Source organism: Rhinopithecus bieti, unplaced genomic scaffold (assembly GCF_001698545.2).
Source record: "Rhinopithecus bieti isolate Rb0 unplaced genomic scaffold, ASM169854v2 scaffold_12512, whole genome shotgun sequence".
In the NCBI taxonomy this organism is placed as follows: domain Eukaryota; kingdom Metazoa; phylum Chordata; class Mammalia; order Primates; family Cercopithecidae; genus Rhinopithecus; species Rhinopithecus bieti.
In genome coordinates, this window is record NW_016807354.1 from 24,619 (window position 1) to 40,434 (window position 15,816).

The following is a 15,816-nucleotide window of genomic DNA, read 5'->3' on the forward strand; positions in this document are numbered from 1 at the left end:
TAAAAAAGGATGAGTTTGCGTCCTTTGTAGGGACATGGATGCAGCTGGAAACCATCATTCTTAGCAAACTATCACAAGAACAGAAAACCAAACACCGCATGTTCTCACTCATAGGTGGAAATTGAACAATGAGATCACTTGGACTCGGGAAGGGGAACGTCACACACTGGGGTCTATCATGGGGAGGGGGGAGGAGGAAGGTATTGTAATGGGGAGTTATACATGATATAAATGATGAATTGATGGGTGCTGACGAGTTGATGGGTACAGCACACCAACATGGCATAAGTATACATATGTAACAAACCTGCACGTTATGCACATGTACCCTAGAACTTAAAGTATAATAAAAAAAGAAAAAAAAGAAAAATAAACCCTAGGCAAGCAAAAGAAAGTAAAGAATAACAATAAGAGTAGATATCAATGAAACGTAAAACAGAAAAAAAAACAGCACATTAATAAAAATGAAGTTTGTTCTTTGAAAAGATTAATAAAATTGACAAATTTCTGTGAAGACTGACAAAGAAAACAGAAAGAAGACACAAATTGGTAATGTCAGGAACAAAGCAATGGGTATCACCATGGTCCCTGTTGATAGTAAAAATATAATAAGGGAATATTATCAGTATAAGGATAAAAAGAAAATTCTACACACAGAAATTGATCACTTTACATAAAATAGACAAATTCTTCAAAAAGTCTAAACTACCATAACTCATCCAATATAAAGTTTATCCAAAATAAAATTTTTAGTGGCTATATAACTACTAAGGATATTAAATTGTTATTTAAACTCTTAGAAAGTAAATCTCCTGCCCCAGATGGTTTCAATGGACAATTAATTCTACCAATTGTTTACAGAAGAATTAACATTAATTCTACACAATCTTTTCAGAAAATAGGGAAGGAGGGAATGTTTCACGATTTATCCTATGTACCTAGTATTGACACTGATACTAAAACCAGAGTAAGTCAGCACACACACAAAAAGGAAATTACAGACCAATGTCCCTCATGTATACAGTTGCAAAAATTCTTGACAAATTTTATAGAAGTCAGCAATGTGGAAAAATAACTGTACATTATTAACCAAGAGTATTTATTTCCAGATATGCAAGACTGATTCAATGTTCAAAAATCAATCAATGTAATCCACTATATTAACAAGCTAAAAAGGAAGTCACATGGTCATATCAATCACATAGGAAAAGGTTTTGGCATGATTCACTTTCATTCATAAAAAAAATTCGGAGACTAGAAATGGAAGAAAAGTTTGTCGATTTGAGAAAGAGAATCTATAAAAGCCTATAGTCTAAATTATATTAAAAGGTGAAATATTGAATGCTTACCCCCTAAGATTAGAAATAATGTAAGAATGTCAATCCTCACCACTACTAGTCCACACAGTACTGACATTTCTAGCGAGCATAGTAGGACAATAAAATGAGAGTTAAAAAAATAGTGCTTGGAGAGAATTAATTAAAACTGCTTCCCTTTTAAGATGACATGATGTTCCACAAAGAAAATCACAAGGAATGTAAAATTAATAAGAGAGTTCAGCAAGGTGGCTATACATAAGATAACACATGAAATTATATTTCTATATACTAGCAATGAATACATGAAAACAGAAATTAAAAATAGAGTTTTATGTATAGTCATTCATAAGTAACGAAATGCAAAGGTTTTAATCTAACAAAACAATTACAAGGCTTGAATGCTGAAAACTATAAAACTATTGGAAAAAAATCAAATAAATTCTAAATAAGTGGAGAAATATTTTATATTCATGGATTGGAAGATTCAGCATAGCAAGGATGTCAGTTTTCTCCAAAATAACATATATTTGATATTGAAATGCTAAGGAACTAAAATAGTTAAAACAAATTCTGGGGGAAAAAAGTAGTAGGAACCGTTTTATCTGATTTCCAGTCTTATCATCACCACAGTAATCAAGACTCTAAGGTATTGGCAGAGGGATAGAAACATAGTCAATTGAATAGAATAGCGAACTCTCAGAAATAGTGCCACAAAAGTACAGCCAACAGATTTGTGACAAAGGTGCAAAATCAATTTAAAAGACTGAAACTGACTCAATTGTCCCACAGAACTGATGTTTATCATTTCTTATGAATAAACATAGAAATAGACCCTTCCAGTCTAAAAAATTGAAGAAGTTAAATTTGTCTTAGCTGAGTTCTTTTGTCAGGAAAATCAACCATCAGGCCTCCCATCTGGGAGTATCAAGGAACTTAAACTTATACATTTCTTTCCAGGTCACTGCATCTGTACCATAAGATGCCAGATCTCTCAACTATCATGATTGCCTAATCAACCACTTGCTTCCTGTTGACCAACTCTTCTCCTTAACTCTCTCTAATTTCTGTCTTCCCATACATGGTTACATTTCTTCCATACTATATAATAACCCCCAATTCTACTCAGTCAGGGAGATGGATTTGAGACTGATCTCTCATCTTCTCTGCTGCAATGTTGTCTTGTGATTAGGCTGCTGTCCGGTAGGCAACAGGATCTAGACCAAACCCCTAGTTTTTTGGTAACAGGATCAAGGATAATGTTTTCAACAAATGGTGCTGGAGCAACTGAATAGCCATAGACAATAACAACAACAAAAACAAACAAAAAAACCCCAAATTTTGATTTAGGTTTCACACTTTGTGCAAATATCAACTCAAAATAGATCATAGTCTTCAATGTAAAACAAAACTAAAACAACTTTATAAGATAACACAAGAAAAAATATTTGAGACATAGGGCTTGGTGAAGAATCCTTTAAAATGATATCAAAGTACAATTCTTTAAAAATATGGCTAAATTGAACTTCATTTATATTAAAACTTTTGTTCCATGAAAACCCTGTTAAAAGACAAACTACAGATTTGGAGCAAATATTTTAAAACTATATATCTAACAAAGAATTCACATAAGAATATATAAATAATTATCAAAACTCATCTGTGAAACCAAACTATTTAATTCTAAAATGTGTAAAGGATATAAAAAGACATTTCACAGAAGTGAATATGTGGATTGAAAACAAGCATAGGAAAAGATGTTCAACATTGCTAGCCATTAAGACCAGGATGAAATATCACTACATACTTACTAGAACGGCTAAAATAAAAGTGATGTTTAAATATTATAAATATAGTGATTTAATTTAAATATATTTAATAAATTTATGTTATTGAATAATAGTAACTATAAAAATAGTAATAACCAAAGGATGCAGAGAATCTGGGTCTCTCACACATTGCTAGCAGAAATGTAAAATGGTACAGTCTCTATAGAAAACTACTTTGGCAATTTATTTTAAAAAAACTAAACACACTTACCATGTGTGCCACTCCTTGGGCATTCATGGCAGAGAAATGCAGATCTCTGCCCTCACAAAAATGTTCCCATGATTGCTTATAGCAGTTTTGGGGGAACTTTTCCTCGGAAATTATAGCCTAACACTGGAAACAGCCAAAATATCCCTTAACGAATGAATGGTTAAACAAACTGCAGTATATTCATACTGTAAAATACTACTCAATAATACAAAGAAGAGACTATTGATACACTCAGCACCTTGGATATATCTCTAGCATGTCTGCTGAGTTTAAAAACAACAAAAAAGCTAATCTCAGAAAGTCACATACAGTATGATTTCATTCATAAATCACTCATGAAATGTCAATATTATAGAATTAGAAAATATTTGATTTGTTTTCAGGGGTTAGGTATGGTGGGTAGGGGTGTGACTGTAAAGATGTAGCATGATGGAGATCTTTTAGGTGATAGAGTAATTTTGTCTCTACATGACTGTAGTGGTTACATAAGTCTACCTATGTGAATGAATAGCATAGAACTATATATATACAGTGTACCAATGTCAAGTTCCTGATGTTGATATTATTATACTATAGTTATGTAAGATATAACTGTTATGGAAAATTCAGTGACGAGTACATGGGACCTCTCTCTGTACTATCTTTGTAATTATTTTTTATCTATAATCATACCAAAATTAAAATATTTATAAAAAAGAAAATGTTAGCATAATGTACACATTTATTTTCACCTGGAAAAAAATTAACAATTTGTCCTGGGGATTATACCACACTACCTAATTCTTTTAATGGCTGTGTATTATATCAGTTTTTATTTGGTCCAGAATCTTTTGGTATTTTGGTTTTTTTTTTCTGATTTTTTGATATACCAAACATTGTTGTAATAAATGTAGTTTACAGAACAGATATCAGCAAGTGCTTATCACAGTACATTCATAATAGGTGGCTACAGTGGTCATCTATTCCAAAAGATTGGGCATACAATTTGATGAATCAGTTCCATTACAGTACTGGCTACAAATGTTCTATGTTTTGTGCTTATCTGTATAATAAATTTCTAAGAGTGAAATTACTGGATAAATCTATTTTTATTATAGCAAACTTTAAATTAGTTTTAATAATAGAAACAGTATTTCCTTATTTTATTTATTTTTATAAAATTCCTTAGAATATTTAGTTTATTTTAATGTAAATTTTAGAATCAACTTGCTAACACAAGTTCACACTGACATATTATTAATATATGCTATATATGTTAAAATTATAGATTAAAATAGGATAAAGAGTTATCTTTTGCTGATACTATAATTGTCTCAAGATCAACACTGTGCCGTATCACATTATAGCGTCTTCTCAGCTCATTCTTATTTTTTACATGATTAAAACATTTTCTAGTTAAATTGTTTTATTTTGACGCTTTTGTAAACTGGATTTTTTGTTCTTCAAAGGTGTTTTCTAATTGTACTGAAATTTTTAAATAAGTAGTTTATTATTTGTGTATTTTAAAAGTTATCTGCAGAACATGGCTTGATTTACTAGGTGTCTACAAATTTTTTGGTTTTCATCTTGAATATACAGAAAACATCTCTTAGGCACAGTGCATGTGTGCATGTGTATGCACGCACACACACACACACCACCTTGGAGTTAGGTATTCTATGTGATTAAGTTCTGACTAACAAATATAGGCAGAAGTGTTATGACACATTTTCAGGCCTTCACCAGGAAAACTACTTGTATAGTCCTACACATTCTCTCTCTACCAACCCAGTGTGGAGAGTTGCAGGAGATAGCTCAGTGTGGTGGGAGAAACTATAGGGAAATGGAGCAGGCAGATTACTGATATCAAAGCAAATTATACTAATAAGGTATGAACATGGAATCATCCTTGCATTCCTAGTATAAACCCCACTTGTTTTGGTATATCAATATGTAATATGCCAACCAATTAAATTCACAAATTTTTTTAAATCAATTATGTTCCTAAATTAAACTTTTTTTTGAAGCTTTTATATGAATAATATATGGCTTCATAAAATAAATTTGGAAGCTTTCATTTCTACTCCATGGTCTTGTATTAGTCAAGGTCCTCCAGAGAAACAGAACCAACAGAACGTGTGTGTGTGTGTGTGTGTGTGTGTGTGTGTGTGTGTGTGTGTGTGTATGAGATTTCTTATGAGGAAATGGCTCACAGGATTGTGGAGGCTGAGAAGTCCCACAATATACTGCCTGCATGCAAGCTGGAGACCCAGGAAAGCCAGTGGTGTAATTTCAGTCCACGTCCTAAGGACTGAGAACCGAGGGAGCCAATAGTGTAAAACCCAGTGCAAAGGCAGAAGAGTGATGTTCCAGCTCAACTATGCAGGCAGGAAGCAAAAAGGAGTTAGTTCTTTCTTCTACATTTTGGTTCCGTTCAAACCCTTAATAGATTGGATGATTGATTTCCCATGCACATTGGGGATGGCAGTCTAATTAATTGAGCCCACCAATTAAAATGCTAATTTCATCTGGGCACATTTTGTCAGGCACATCCAGAGATAATGTTTATATACACATTCCATAGAGCAGTCAAATTGACACATAAAAACCATCATAGTTTTGAAGGGTACAAATGGCAATGAATAATTTGTATCCTGTAGATATTTTGAATCCCCCCAGTCTCATCTGGGCTAACACTTCTAAAAGGGATACATCATTTACAAATTTCTCACCTTTTTAAAAATACTACACATATATAATTTTTTATATCTTGAAATGTTTAGAAATTCAAGTTTCATAAAAATATCAGTACCTCCAACTTGTAAACTTATTTTCCTTTTCCTAGATCCAACAAAAACATCAAAGAAGAGCTCAATAGGTAATTTCAGAAATTATTTATGTTTCAAGTTAACCAACCCTAAATTTCAATTATTTTTAAAATAATCTATGATTTGGCTCTGTGTCTCCACTCACCTCTCATATGGAATTGTAATTCCCAATGTTGGGGGAGAAACTTGGTAGGGGGTGATTACATCACAGGGGTGAGTTTCCCCCTTGCTGTTGTGATAGTGAGTGATTTCTCATGGGATCTGTTTGTTTAAAAGTGTGTAGCACTTCTACATTTGCTCTCTCTTCCCCTTGCTTCAATCATGTAGGACATGATGCCTTCCCCTTCACCTCCTGCCACAGTTGTACATTTCATGAGGCCTCCCCCAGCCACGCTTCCTGTACAGCCTGTGGAACAAAAGATAAATCAATTAAACCTCTTTTATTGATAAATTATCCAGTCTCAGTTAGTTCTTAAAAGCAATGTGAGAATGAACTAATACAGACAATTGGTATCAGAAGAGTGGGGCATTGCTATAAGGATACCTAAAAATGTGAAAGCAGGCTTAGAATTGGATAACGGGCAGAGGCTGGAACAGTTTGGAGGGCTCAGGAGAAGACAGGAAGATTGGCAATAGTTTGAAACTTCCTAGATACTTATAGGATAGTTGTAACCAAAATGATGATAGTGATATGGTCAGTGAAGTCCAGACTGGTCTCAGATGGAGATGAGGAACCTATTAAAAACTGGAGTAAAAGTCACTCTTGCTGTGCTTTAGCAAAGAGGCTGGTGGCATTGTACCATGGCTCTAGAGATTTGTGGAACTTTGAACTTCAGAGAGATGACTTAGGGTATCTGGTAGTGGAAAAATTTCCAAGCAGCAAAGCATTCAGGATGCAGCCTGGCTGCTTCTAACAGTGTAGGCTCATACGACTTCATAAATAAATGGTCTGAAATTGAAGTTTATATTTAAAAGGGAAACAGAGCATAAAAGTTTGGTAAATTTGCAGGCCAACCATGTAGAAGAAAAGAAAAACCCATTTTTTCTGGTGAGAAATTTAAGACTGCAGAAATTTTACATAAATAAAGAAAAGTCACTTGTTGATAGCCAAGACTATAGGGAAAAATGCCTCAAAGTCATTTCAGAGACCTCATGTCAGCCTCTCCCATCATGGGCCTGGAGGGCATGGGGAAAAACTGTTTTTGTGGGCCAGGTCCAGAGTCTTGCTGCTCTGCACAGCCTTGGGACTTGGCACCCTGCATCCCAGCTGCTCCAGCTCCAGCCATGGGTAAAAAGACCTCAGATATGTCTCAGTCTACTGCTCCAGAGGCTGCAAGTCATAAGAAGACTTGGTGGTTTCCATGTGGTTTTAAGTAGGTGGGTGTGCAGAGAGCAAGAATTGAGACTTGGGAGCCTCCACCCAGATTTCAGAGGATGTATAGAAATACCTGGGTGTCTAGGCAGAAGTCTGCTCCAGGGGTGAAGCCCTCATGGGGAACCTCTACTGTGGAAGTACAAAGGGAAAATGTGAAGTTGGAACCCCCTCACAGAGTCCCCAATAGGGTACTGCCTAGTGGAGCTGTAGAGCCAATTTCTCCCATTTGGAATGGAAGTATTTACCCAATGCCTACATCCCCATTTTATCTTGGAAGTAACTAGCTTGTTTTCGATTTTACAGTCTTATTGGTGGAAGGGACTTACCTTGTCTCAGATGAGACTTTGGACTTGGACTTTTGAGTTAATGCTGGAATGAGTTAAGAATTTGGGGGACTGTTGGAAAGGCATGATTGTGTTTTGAAATATGAGAAGAACATAAAATTTGGGAGGGGCCAGGGGCAAAATGATATTGTTTGGCTCTGGGTCCCCATTCAAATCTCATCCCAAATTGTAATTCCCAAAGTTGGAGGAGGGTTCTGGAGGGAGGTGATTGGATTATGGAGGTGGATTTCTCCCTTTCTGTTCTTGTGATTATGAGTGAGTTCACATGAGATCTTTTGGTTTAAATGTGTGTAGCATGTCCCCCTTCACGTTCTCTTTCTCTCCTCCCCCCACATGAAGATGTGCTTGCTTCTCCTTTGCCCTTCTGCCATGATTGTAAATTTCCTGAGGTCTGCCCACTCATGTTTCCTGTACAGACTGTGGAACTGTGAGTGAATGAAACCTCTTTTCTTTATAAATTACCCAGTCTTAGGTAGTTCTTTATAGCAGTGTGAGAATGGACTAATATAAATATATACTTCTAATACATTTAGGTATAATTCTAAGTAAAATTGTTTTAAATTTTTTAAAATATTTTCTATTTTTCTTTTCTACTTGAACTGGTGATGTCAAAATTTACTACACTTCCAGGAATAATTACATGTCATTTAAATTATTCTCTAATTTGAAATATTTAAGTATTGTAGAAATAGTGGAAAAATTACTCTTTTGATAGGTAGACATTTCTGACACTTCTCAAATCATTTAAGAAATTGACTTTCAATTGAGTTAGATATAAGACTGGTTCTAAATAAATAAAAAAAAATGGTATAGTGGATTCATTACTTAAGGCATTTGGAGCCCTGTGAATTTGAAAATGTCAAAACATATCTAAAAATAATCTTAGGCTATAGCAAAGACTAGATGACCCTGATTGTTTATTCGAAGGAAAAAATTACTAGAAAATGAGTTTTGAACATCAGACTAATTTGATCATACCTAAAACTTTGCCTTAGTCTCAAGTATAAGAGATTTATAAGCGTCAATTATTTAGTAAATTAAATGATTGCAGTTTTCATATATCCTTTTCTATATAGTTATATGAATATTTTCTTACTGTTTCAAATTAAGTTTCAGAATTTTAGAAAACTGTCTTGAGTGTATAATTTTTTTCTCATTACCTCCCTCAATTATGACAGATTTTATATTGACTTTCAAAATTGTGACAATTAGGACTGACAGAAGTGTAAAAACATAGATGGCATTTAAAATTTTAAGCTCCTGTGCCGTGAACTGAAACTCATTCATATAAGTATGCCAAACATTCCTCTGTGTGTTTGTTTGTGTGTGCAATGGTTTTACTGTCCTTCAATTGCTATGGGCTTTGAAAATGTATTTTTAAAATATCAAAAAACGAACATTTATTTATGCGCTTTTCATTTGAATTTCATTTGAATTTAGAAAACTGTTGATATTTTAAATAAAATTATAGATATGGTTTTAGAGACATCCAAAATTAAATTTTAAAACATACACAATACACAAAAAACATTGTGTATTGTGAATGTGATAATGTGATTGCTAACATTATATACCAATTTGACTGAACTAAGGGATGCCCAGATAGCCGATGGATTTGTGCATTCCAACACTGCTATAAAGAACTAGTTTAGATTAGGTAATTTATGAAGAAAAGTGGTTTAATTGACTTACAGTTCCACAGGCTATACAGGAAGTATGGCTGGAAGGCCTTAGGAAACCTACAGTCATGGCAAGGGTGAAGGGAAAGCAAGCACATCTTACCATGGTGAAGCAGGAGAGAAAGAGAGAGAGAAAGAGAGAGAGAGGGAGAGAGAGAGAGAGGGAGAGAGAGAGAGAGGGAGAGAGAGAGAGAGAGAGAGACAAGGGAGAAGTGCTACATACTTTCAAACAATCAGATCTCATGAGAACTCCATCATCAGCACAACAAGGAAGAAGCCTGTCCCCATGATTCAATCATTTCCACCAGGCCCTTCTTCAACACTTGGGGATTACAATATAACATCAGATTTGGGTGTGAACACAGAGCCAAACCAGCAAAAGACCATTTCTGAATGTATCCATGCGGGTGATTTTAGAAGATATTAACATTTGAATCAGTAGTTTGGGTAAAAAAGATTGCCTTGATTAATGTGAACAAGTATCAGTCAATCTACTGAGGGCATAAAATAGAATAAAATGATGGAAGAAGTTTAATTCACTTTCTCTATTTGAGTAAGGGCATCCATCTTCTCCTGCCCACAGACTTGAACTAGGACATACACCATTGGCTTCCTTAATTCTCAAGCCTTTGAGCATGAACTAGAATTATACCACTGATTTCTCTGGGCTTCCAGGTTATAGACAATAGATGAAGGGACTTGTTGGCCTCCATAATCATGTGAGCCAATTCCTCATAATAAATATATTTTTATCTCTTGATAGATAGATAGATGATAGATAGATAGATAGATAGATAGATAGATAGATAGATACCCTGTTGATTCCTTTTCTCTGGAGAACCATGATGAATTCAGTGAGAATATTAAGAAATCCTTTATCAAGTTAATATTTTGAAAATAATTCTGCCTATTATTGAAACATAACAGTTTTAAATAAATGCTTCCATGCATTACAAATTTTATTCAAATGTTTACATCCTATCTTCTCTCTTTGAAGGCATAGATACAGATATACAGGCACAGGGATAGGTAAGTAGATGGATATAGATGTATAAATATATTTGTGTATATTATTATTATATACACAAGTTTGACTTCTCTAAGATTTTCTAAACATTAAGTACCTAGACATTTTACATGGTTTCCAGAACACTAAGTTTATCCAAAATATAAGTGCTTTTCCAGACAAGATGTATTATTTAAAGACTTCTAATTTTTTGTAACATGAGGATAAAATAAAAATTTTAAATACATTGCTACCTTGTTTTCTCTTGGACATTCATAAGCATTATGTCATTTTCTCATTGATCTGGAATAAAAAATTATAATTCCAAGCTAAATTAGGAATTCATAAATAAAAGCATAATTTCTTTTCATATTCAATTTCTTCCACTTTCTCTTTTTTATGACATTTATCTCTTACTTTAGAATGACTAAGATGATCTTTATTACATTGCTTTTAAAAGTCTTTGGTAAACAGGCACCTGAGGTTACCTCATATTTCCCTTTGTGTAATGGATCAGCTTAAATCAGCCTGGAGGTTAATTCATCATTTTTAAGTTATACTGTGAAACTAATTAACTCACATAGCTCGATACTGCCAGGATATCTTAAAATATTTATTTCTAATTCCCACTTGGTTTTCTAGATCCATTGTTTTATAATATTTTATATTATTTTCAATTAATATCTCTATAAAATCCCCTTGAGAAAAACATACATCCTTCTACATTATTTCTGAATATTATTTTCTGAGTGGGTTTCTTCAGTCTAATTGTAGTTTATTACTCATTTCCTTTCCTTTATGTTATAGTGTTTTTCTCAACTTCTGAAAATATTCTTCACTTGAATTTATCCCTGAATAGTTACATGTAGATATCTCTGTTCCTTTGATAGTAAACATAATATTAGTTATTAAGATGTGCTACATTTCTTTGACTCCTATTATCCATTCTTTATCTTGTTAACAATTAAGAGAAGAGGTATTGGTGTTTTTTATATATGCAACTACAATTATTCTAACATTTATAAAACATTGATTGGGAACAAGATATATAGTTCCTTTTTTTCTTTTGCATTAAAATATGTGGGTTTTGCTTTTAAAGGATTTTAAAGTATTAATTGATTCATAAGAAATATTTGTAATATTTTATTAGTTTAAAACTTTTAAGTCCTTGTTTGGAGTTAATGTAAGTATTTTTGTGTGTATGTGTGTGTCTGTGTGTGTGTATCTGAGAGAGACAGAAAGAGAGATTCTATGTGTCTCTACCTTTGTTTTTAGTTTTCTTTTGCTACATTCTAGCTTTGTTATGTTATAGTCATAGAATAGTGTCTACACTGTGATTTATTGGAATTTTGGAGTGTCTAAAAATGAGATAATTTTTAAAGTGATACGCTTACATAAGTTCAAAGAAAGGACAAAACAGAAGTTATAGAGAATGTTATGAAAACATGGGATACAACTAGAACACTGCAGAGGAAAATTCTGCTTTAAATATTTTCATTTCTAAAACAAAAAATGAACACAAATTAATTACATACTTAATTCAAGAAAATAGTTTTAAAAAAACAACCAAATGAACCTAAGAAAATTTGATGAAAGTAATTACTAAAGAGAAATACAGACATTAAACATTAGAAAATAATAAACAGTATACAAATAATAAATAAAACCAAATGTTGACTGTTGGCAATAAAAGCAAACCATAAGATTAAAAAAAAAAATTAGTTCACCTAATCAAAAGAACATAAAAGCAAAATATGCAAAATGAAAAGAAGCAACATTTCAATTTGATAGGAAAAGAACATTCTTAAATGTACTGATTTTTCATTCAGGGTGAATATGAGATGACAGTCTGCTGAAAAGAAACACGATATTCTATAATTATCCAGAACATCAAATAAGGTATCTTCTAAAACTCAGTTACATCAAATGTCTCACATGTTCTGCAGTGTTTACTTGTATTCATAGCTTAAGGCAATATACAAAGTTGAGACTACAGAGAGAGTCTTGTGAAATATAATAAAGTGTGGGTCACATAATGCTAAAGTAAAAAAAGTATTAATTTTCTTAAATGTGTAAGAGTCATGTGATTCAGCTGGGATATATCAAGGAAACAATGAACTTAATTATGGGCAGCACTAACCTCCTCACACTTTATCTAGGTAGGCTCAGTCCTGGAAGCTGTCTGATGTCTTGAATTTATAATTGCCTTGAATAGGAAAAAACAGATTTATTTCATTTAAAAATTAAAAAGGAGAAAACACCACTCTATGACTAAGAACAGGGCTCAGCCTGATCTTAACCTGTGTTCCAGAAACCTAGCGGTTTCAGAAATGAAGAGCTAGGGTGTTGTCAGTGCTTCTGTGAATATGACATTGTTGTAAGTCATATGACATTAAATACTCCAGAACCAATTGCTTAAGTCATCTAGACGTCCACATAATCTAAACAAACTTAGACTGATATTAAGCTGCCCATTTTTCTTCACCCTCTGCCTATAATGAAGAGATCACAAATTCCATTTCATTGAGTCCCTCCCATGAGGCTGAGGCTGTGTCAGCAAACATCTGCACCTAAAAATAACAACAATAAATAGGTAAACTCTGAGAAATGCTGATAAAAGATTATAAAGCTGATAAAAAATTAGCATTAAACGCTGATTTTATTAAAAAATTAAATGCTGATAAATGCTGATTTGAAAAATGTTAATTTTGTATTAGCAAAGAATGACTGCCCTCCAGTCAACACAAAACTATGCTCGACACATACAACACCCACACACAGAGCTAATTAAGAGTAACAACTTTCAGAACATTTTAGCCTGTGGCTCTGTTAAGTATTGGCTGTAGCAAAGCATGAGTGCAGAGTACCTTTTACTTATTTTAGTCATGTAATCATCAGATGGGTTCTTCCTGCCCACTGCATAGACAAAAATCAATCCACTGAGACTACAGCATTGCAGTAGAGAAGTGGTTTAATTGATGTGAGGCTGGCCCACATGAGAGAACTGAAGTTAGCACTCATATCATAGCTAAGGAATGGGTGATCTTTACTGACTGAGGATGAAATCATAGGGGTGTGGAAAATGGCACTCATATGGTGAGTCCACCTCTGGGTGGGGCTACAGGATCAGTTGAGTCATGAGTCTGGGTGGGAACAGTCTGAAAGGTATCTCAAAAAACCATTAGGTTCTACAATAGTGATGTTATCTATAGCAGTAATTGGTCAAGTCACATATCTTGTGACCTCTGGTCACATAACTCCCGAGCAGTAAAGGATTATAGATACGATGACTACATCTTAGCAGAGTTCAGGCCCCTCCCATAATCCTATTCTTGCAACTTTTCATTAGTTTCACAAGGGTGGTTTTGGGTATCTGAGCAAAGAGAAGAGTAGTTCAAGGAGGGGTTATTATTGTCGTGTTCAAGTTAAACTGTAAACTAAATTCCTCCCAAAGTTAGCTTGGCCTATGCCCAAGAATGACCAAGGATGGCTTAGGGGTCAGAAGCAAGATGGAGTCAACTATGTCAGATAGCTCTCAGTAGTAAGTTTGCAAAGCCACCTTCAGTAGACTGTGAACCTAGGAGAAATATTCCACATGTTGTGAAAGAAATGTTTCAGGTAAAAGCTGAGACAAATATTCAAAAAATAAGTTAATGAAGTTGCCTAGATGAATTCATGGAGCAGAATCAATGCAGGTACCAAAAAAAAAAAAAAGAACAAATCAGATAATACAAAACCTGGATAAATACTGCTGAGGAACTTCTGCCAAGGTGCTTCTGGTAACATTTATATGTTCGAGGTGCTAATGTGTTTATGGTGTTTGACTATTTTCAGTAAGCGACAGCTAAAAAAGTTATTTCTACTCTTGATGGCATGTTGGATCTTTAAAAAAATATTAGTACTGGTTATCAAATCGCCACCTTCTGATTTAACTTATCTCCTTGTAGCCTGGGCATCTCATTTTAAAATCTGATTTTTTAAAAGTGTCCCAGAGATTTCTAACATGCAGCAAATGTTGAAATTCACTGAGTGAGGAAAACACGCTTAGAATAAATGTACATTCCTATCCATTCCATCCCCCAAAGATTGCAGCTTCTCATCTGTTGCTATACCAAACCAAGTAGCAGGATGATAAAATGGGATTCCTTTTCTTTGTTTTAATTACACTCTAGAAAAGAGATTGGCCTGCCTGCATTTGTAAATAAAATTTTACTGGAACACAATTATGGTTTCTATTTTCATCTATTATACTACTATGTTGGAGTTGAGTAACTACCACAAAGACTGTATGTTGGCAAAACTGATTGGCGCTTTACAGAAAGTTTGCTGACCCTTGACTGATGAGACTAACTGGGCCACTCTTGCTCCTTGCCTATTTTTTATTCATTATCCTCCCTCATCATTGCCAGTAAGCTACAGGAGGAGTAAGCAAAGTAAGATGGGCAGAGAAAGCACATGTTACAATTTTGAAGGAATTTCATGATTTTAATCGTTGTACTCAAATGGACATAAAATTACTGAAGTGAGAATGTTTGAGGTTAAAGAGGAATAAAACTTGCTATTTACTGACTGCTATAAACTGAATGTTTGCATCTCTACAAATTCATATGTTGAAGCCCTAATCCATAATCCATAGTGTGGTTGAATTTGGAGACATGTCCTCTAAAGAAGTAATTAGGTTAAATGAAGTCATAAGAGTGTGACCTTAATCCAGTAGGATTAGTGTCTTCATAAGAAGAGACACCAGAGAAAGCGTTCTTTTCTTTTTTTCTAAATCTTTCTCTTCTCCTGCCACCCCTACTTCTACCCTCAGCTGCACACCCACTTGTTACAGGACTGCCAGTTTTCTATGCCCACTACACAGCAACAGACCAATACACTAACAGCAGTGTTGCAGCAGAGAAAGGGTTTAATAATCACAACTCACCCAATGAGGAAATGAGAAAGATTCTCAAGCCTCAAATCCATTTTGTCAAGGGGCTGTGGGCAAGGGTTTTCAAGGGGATTTGTGAAGAGTGACGGGCTAGAAAACTTGAGGTCGTCAGTTGGTCAGGATAAGGGACATGAAATCATCAAGATGCAGCAACTGCATTTCTTCATGAGTCAGCTTCTTACTGGGCCTGCCAGATCAGCTGGCATCTATAGTTTTCTTAGTATGAAGAACTTAGGAAAGAAGCTCCAATAGAAGGCTTATCATCTCACAATGTCTTAGACTTTATAGAATAGAAAATGAAGAGTCTTGTGATAAG

General features: G+C 34.2%; 1 long non-coding RNA gene across 1 annotated transcript in view; it reads left to right on the forward strand.

Annotated features, from left to right (window-relative positions):
* The window catches only part of LOC108535413 (uncharacterized), a 28,810-nt gene that overhangs the window by 8,420 nt on the left and 4,574 nt on the right, over positions 1 to 15,816 (forward strand). Inside the window, exons 2-3 of the long non-coding RNA XR_001887221.1 lie at positions 6,181 to 6,213; positions 10,559 to 10,590. This is a non-coding gene — a long non-coding RNA (uncharacterized LOC108535413). The remainder of the gene's footprint in view (positions 1 to 6,180; positions 6,214 to 10,558; positions 10,591 to 15,816) is intronic.